Source organism: Mirounga leonina, unplaced genomic scaffold (assembly GCF_011800145.1).
Source record: "Mirounga leonina isolate KUSES-001 unplaced genomic scaffold, KU_Mleo_1.0 Mir_94, whole genome shotgun sequence".
Taxonomy (NCBI): domain Eukaryota; kingdom Metazoa; phylum Chordata; class Mammalia; order Carnivora; family Phocidae; genus Mirounga; species Mirounga leonina.
The window spans coordinates 49,375,146-49,381,553 of record NW_023270855.1 but is presented as its reverse complement, the minus strand read 5'-3'; positions in this window follow the sequence as shown (position 1 = coordinate 49,381,553).

Below are 6,408 nucleotides of genomic sequence, written 5' to 3'. Positions count from 1 at the left end.
CCCTCAGTTTGTTTCCTGCGATTAAGAATTCCTCATATCAGTGAGGTCATATGATACATGTCTTTCTCTGTTTGACTTATTTCACTCAACATAATACCCTCCAGTTCCATCCACGCCGTTGCAAATGGCAAGATCTCATTCCTTTTGATGGCTGCATAATATTCCATTGTATATATATACCACCTCTTCTTTATCCATTCATCTGTTGATGGACATCTTGGCTCTTTCCACAGTTTGGCTATTGTGGACATTGCTGCTATAAACATCGGGGTGCACGTACCCCTTTGGATCCCTACTTTTGTATCTTTGGGGTAAATACCCAGTAGTGCAATTGCTGGATCATATGGTAGCTCTATTTTCAACTTTTTGAGGAACCTCCATACTGTTTTCCAGAGTGGCTGCACCAGCTTGCATTCCCACCAACAGTGTAGGAGGGTTCCCCTTTCTCCGCCTCCCTGCCAACATCTGTCGTTTCCTGACTTGTTCATTTTAGCCATTCTGACTGGTGGGAGGTGGTATCTCATTGAGGTTTTGATTTGGATTTCCCTGATGCCAAGCGATATTGAGCACTTTTTCATGTGTCTGTTGGCCATTTGGATGTCTTCTTTGGGAAAATGTCTGTTCATGTCTTCTGCCCATTTCTGATTGGATTCTTTGTTCTTTGGTGTTGAGTTTGATGAGTTCTTTATAGATTTTGGATACCAGTCCTTTATCTGATATGTCATTTGCAAATATCTTCTCCCATTCTGTCAGTGGTCTTTTGGTTTTGTTGACTGTTTCCTTTGCTTTGCAAAAGCTTTTTATCTTGATGAAGTCCCAATAGTTCATTTTTGCCCTTGCTTCCCTTGTCTTTGGCGATGTTTCTAGGAAAAAGTTGCTGCGGCTGAGGTCGAAGAGGTTGCTGCCTGTGTTCTCCTTTAGGATTTTGATGGACTCCTATCTCACATTGAGGTCTTTCAACCATTTGGAGTCTATTTTTGTGTGTGGTGTAAGGAAATGGTCCAGTTTCATTCTTCTGCATGTGGCTCTCCAATTTTCCCAACACCATTTGTTGAAGAGACTGTCTTTTTTCCATTGGACATTCTTTCCTGCTTTGTCGAAGATTAGTTGACCATAGAGTTGAGGGTCCATTTCTGGGCTTTCTATTCTGTTCCATTGATCTATGTGTCTGTTTTTGTGCCAGTACCATACTGTCTTGATGATGACAGCTTTGTAATAGAGCTGGAAGTCTGGAATTATGATGCCACCAGCTTTGCTTTTCTTTTTCAACCTGCCTCTGGCTAGTCGGGGTCTTTTCTGGTTCCATACAAATTTTAGGATTATTTGTTCCATTTCTTTGAAAAAAGTGGATGGTATTTTGATGGGGATTGCATTGAATGTGTAGATTGCTCTAGGTAGCATTGACATCTTCACAATATTTGTTCTTCGAATCCATGAGCATGGAATGTCTTTCCATTTCTTTGTGTCTTCCTCAATTTCTTTCATGTGTATTTTATAGTTTTCTGAGTACAGATCCTTTGCCTCTTTGGTTAGATTTATTCCTAGGTATCTTATGGTTTTGGGTGCAATTGTAAATGGGATCAACTCCTTAATTTCTCTTTCTTCTGTCTTGTTGGTGTATAGGAATGCCATTGATTTCTGTGCATTGATTTTATATCCTGCCACTTTATTGAATTCCTGTATGAGTTCTAGCAGTTTTGGGGTGGATTCTTTGGGGTTTTCCACATTAAGTATCATATCATCTGCAAAGAGTGAGAGTTTGACTTCTTTGCCGATTTGGATGCCTTTGATTTCTTTTTGTTGTCTGATTTCTGTGGCTAGGACTTCCAATACTATGTTGAATAGCAGTGGTGATAGTGGACATCCCTGCTGCGTTCCTGACCTTAGGGGGAAAGCTCTCAGTTTTTCCCCATTGAGAATGATAGTTGCTGTAGGTTTTTCATAGATGGCTTTTATGATATTGAGGTATGTCCCCTCTATGCCTATACTCTGAAGAGTTTTGATCAAGAAAGGATGCTGTACTTTGTCAAATGCTTTTTCTGCATCTATTGAGAGGATCATATGATTCTTGTTCTTTCTTTTGTTAATGTATTGTTTTTTTATTTTTAAAGATTTATTTATTTATTTGAGAGAGCGAGAATGAGAGAGAGAGAGTACATGAGAGAGGGGAGGGTTAGAGGGAGAAGCAGGTTCCTTGCTGAGCAGGGAGCCCAATGCGGGACTTGATCCTGGGACTCCAGGATCATGACCTGAGCCGAAGGCAGTCGCTTAACCAACTGAGCCACCCAGGCGCCCCTTGTTAATGTATTGTATCATGTTGATTGATTTGCGGATGTTGAACCAACCTTGCAGCCCAGGGATAAATCCCACTTGGTCGTGGTGAATAATCCTTTTAATGTACTGTTGGATCCTATTGCCTAGTATTTTGGTGAGAATTTTTGCATCCATGTTCATCAGGGATATTGGTCTGTAATTCTCCTTTTTGATGGGGTCTTTGTCTGGTTTTGGGATCAAGGTAATGCTGGCCTCATAAAATGAGTTTGGAAGTTTTCCTTCCATTTCTATTTTTTGGAACAGTTTCAGAAGAATAGGTATTAATTCTTCTTGAAATGTTTGGTAGAATTCCCCTGGGAAGCCATCTGGCCCTGGGCTTTTGTTTCTTGGGAGATTTTTGATGACTGCTTCAATTTCCTTAGTGGTTATAGGTCTGTTCAGGTTTTCTAGTTCTTCCTGGTTCAGTTTTGGTAGTTGATACATCTCTAGGAATGCATCCATTTCTTCCAGGTTATCTAATTTGCTGGCATAGAGTTGCTCATAATATGTTCTTATAATCGTTTGTATTTCTTTGGTGTTGGTTGTGATCTCTCCTCTTTCATTCATGATTTTGTTGATTTGGGTCATTTCTCTTTTCTTTTTGATAAGTCTGGCCAGGGGTTTATCAATCTTGTTAATTCTTTCAAAGAACCACCTCCTAGTTTCGTTGATCCGTTCTACTGTTCTTTTAGTTTCTATTTCATTGATTTCTGCTCTGATCTTTATTATTTCTCTTCTCCTGCTGGGTTTAGGCTTTATTTGCTGTTCTTTCTCCAGCTCCTTTAGGTGTAGGGTTAGGTTGTGTACTTGAGACCTTTCTTGTTTCTTGAGAAAGGCTTGTATTGCTATATACTTTCCTCTTAGGACTGCCTTTGCTGCATCCCAAAGATTTTGAATAGTTGTGTTTTCATTTTCATTGGTTTCCATGAATTTTTTTAATTCTTCTTTAATTTCCTGGTTGACCCATTCATTCTTCAGTAGGATGCTCTTTAGCCTCCATGTATTTGAGTTCTTTCCGACTTTCCTCTTGTGATTGAGTTCTAGTTTCAAAGCATTGTGGTCTGAAAATAGGCAGGGAATGATCCCAATCTTTTGGTACCGGTTGAGACCTGATTTATGACCTAGGATGTGATCTATTCTGGAGAACGTTCCATGGGCACTAGAGAAGAATGTGTATTCCATTGCTTTGGGATGCAATGTTCTGAATATATCTGTGAAGTCCATTTGGTCCAGTGTGTCATTTAAAGTCTTTATTTCCTTGTTGATCTTTTGCTTAGACGATCTGTCCATTTCAGTGAGGGGGGTGTTAAAGTCCCCCACTATTATTGTATTGTTGTCGATGTGTTTCTTTGCTTTTGTTATTAATTGCCTTATATAATTGGCTGCTCCCATGTTAGGGGCATAGATATTTACAATTGTTAGATCTTCTTGTTGGATAGACCCTTTAAGTAGGATATAGTGTCCTTCCTCATCTCTTATTACAGTCTTTGGTTTAAAATCTAATTTGTCCGATATAAGGATTGCCACCCCAGCTTTCTTTTGGTGTCCATTAGCATGGTAAATCGTTTTCCACCCCCTCACTTTCAATCTGGGGGTGTCTTTGGGTCTAAAATGAGTCTCTTGCAGACAGCATATCAATGGGTCTTGTTTTTTAATCCAATCTGATAGCCTGTGTCTTTTGATTGGGGCATTTAGCCCATTTACATTCAGGGTAAGTATTGAAAGATAGGAATTTAGTGCCATTGTATTGTCTGTAAGGTGACTGTTACTGTATATTGTCTGTGTTCCTTTCTGGTCTTTGTTGCTTTTAGGGTCTCTCTTTGCTTAGAGGACCCCTTTCAAGATTTCTTGTAGGGCTGGCTTCGTTTTTGCAAATTCCTTTAGTTTTTGTTTGTCCTGGAAGCTTTTTATCTCTCCTTCAATTTTCAATGACAGCCTAGCTGGATATAGTATTCTTGGCTGCATATTTTTCTCATTTAGTCCTCTGAATATATCCTGCCAGTCCTTTCTGGCCTGCCAGGTCTCTGTGGATAGGTCTGTTGCCAATCTAATGTTTCTACCATTGTAGGTTACATATTCTTCTCCTGAGCTGCTTTCAGGATTTTCTCTTTGTCTATGAGACTTGTAAGTTTTACTATTAGGTGTCGGGGTGTTGACCTATTTTTATTGATTTTGAGGGGGGGTTCTCTGTGCCTCCTGGATTTTGATGCCTGTTTCCTTCCCCAAATTAGGGAAGTTCTCTGCTATAATTTGCTCCATTATACCTTCTGCCCCTCTCTCTCGTTCTTCTTCTTCTGGGATCCCAATTATTCTAATGTTGTTTCGTCTTATGGTATCACTTATCTCTCAAATTCTGCCCTCGTGATCCAGTAGTTGTTTATCTCTCTTTTTCTCAGCTTCTTTATTTTCCATCATTTGGTCTTCTATATCACTGATTCCCTCTTCTGCCTCATTTATCCTAGCAGTTAGTGCCTCCATATTTGATTGCACCTCATTAATAGCCTTTTTGATTTCAACTTGGTGAGATTTTAGTTCTTTTACTTCTCCAGAAAGGGTTTCTCTAATAACTTCCATGCTTTTCTCAAGCCCAGCTAGTATCATTAAAGTGATGATTCTGAACTCTAGATCTGACATCGTACTAATGTCCGTATTGAGTAGGTCCCTGGCAGTCGGTACTACCTCTTGTTCTTTTTGTTGAGGTGATTTTTTCCGTCTTGTCATTTTGTGCAGAGGAGAATAGATTAATGAGAGAATAAAATACTAGCAGAGTAACAACATCCCCAGAAAATATACTCTAAACAAATCAGAAAAGACCTGAAGCAGTGGGAAAAGAAAGGGAAAGAGAGAAAAAAGAAAAAGAAAAAAAAGAAAAAGAAAAAGATAAAGAAAAAAACAAACAAAAACAGAACAAAACAAAACAACAACAACAAAAAAAACCAGAATGTGATCAAATATGATCAGGGTGGTATATAGATCACTGCCACACACTAGATTTTGGGTGTATTTTGGTCTGTTAGAAGAAAGTGCCTCCCAAAATTTTAAAGAAAGAAAAACTTCTATATATACAAAAATAAGGGTTGATATGATGAAGGGATGGAATATGACTGTAAAGATGGAAATTATAAAAAATTTTATAAAAGAAATTGATAAGAAGTTGTTTGAAAAAAGAAAGAAGAGAATTTAAAAAAGAAAAAAGAAAAAAAAGGGAGAGAATGTGATCAGGCAGGGGAGTAGAAAAAAAACCATATACTAGAGATTTAGGGTGTATTTTGATCTGTTAGAAGAAACTATCTCAAATTTTTACAGAGAGAACAACTTATATATATATATATATGCCAAAAATACGGGTAACTACTATGAAGGGATAGAATATGACTCTAAAAATGAAAAATAAAAATGTTTTTTTATTTTTATCTTTTTTTTTTTTTTAAGGATTTTATTTATTTATTTGACAGAGAGAGACACAGCGAGAGAGGGAACACAAGCAGGGGAAGCAGGAGAGGGAGAAGCAGGCTTCCCGCCGAGCACGGAGCCCGATGCGGGGCTCGATCCCAGGACCCTGGGATCACGACCTGAGCCGAAGGCAGACGCTTAACGACTGAGCCACCCAGGCACCCCTAAAAATGTTTTTTAAAAAAGGGATTGATAAGATGTTGGTTGAAAAAGGGAAAAAGAAAAATTAAAAAAAAAAAAAGAGGGCGTCTGGGTGGCTCAGTTGGTTGGGTGACTGCCTTCGGCTCAGGTCATGATCCTGGAGTCCTGGGATAGAGTCCTGCATCGGGCTCCCGGCTCAGCGGGGAGCCTGCTTCTCCCTCTGACCCTCCTCCCTCTCATGCTCTGTCTCTCATTCTCTCTCTCGCAAATAAATAAATAAAATCTTTAAAAAAAAAAAGAAAAAAAGACAGTTAAAAAAAATTAACTTTGAAAGACTAAAGAATCATGGTAAAAAAGCCGTGAATTCTACTTGCATTATTCCCCTAGCGCTGGAGTTCTGCCGTTCTCATTGATGGGTAAACTTGGTCTTGGCTGACTTTCTCGCTGATCTTCTGGGGGAGGGGCCTGTTGCCGTGGTTCCCAAATGTCTTTGCCGGAGGC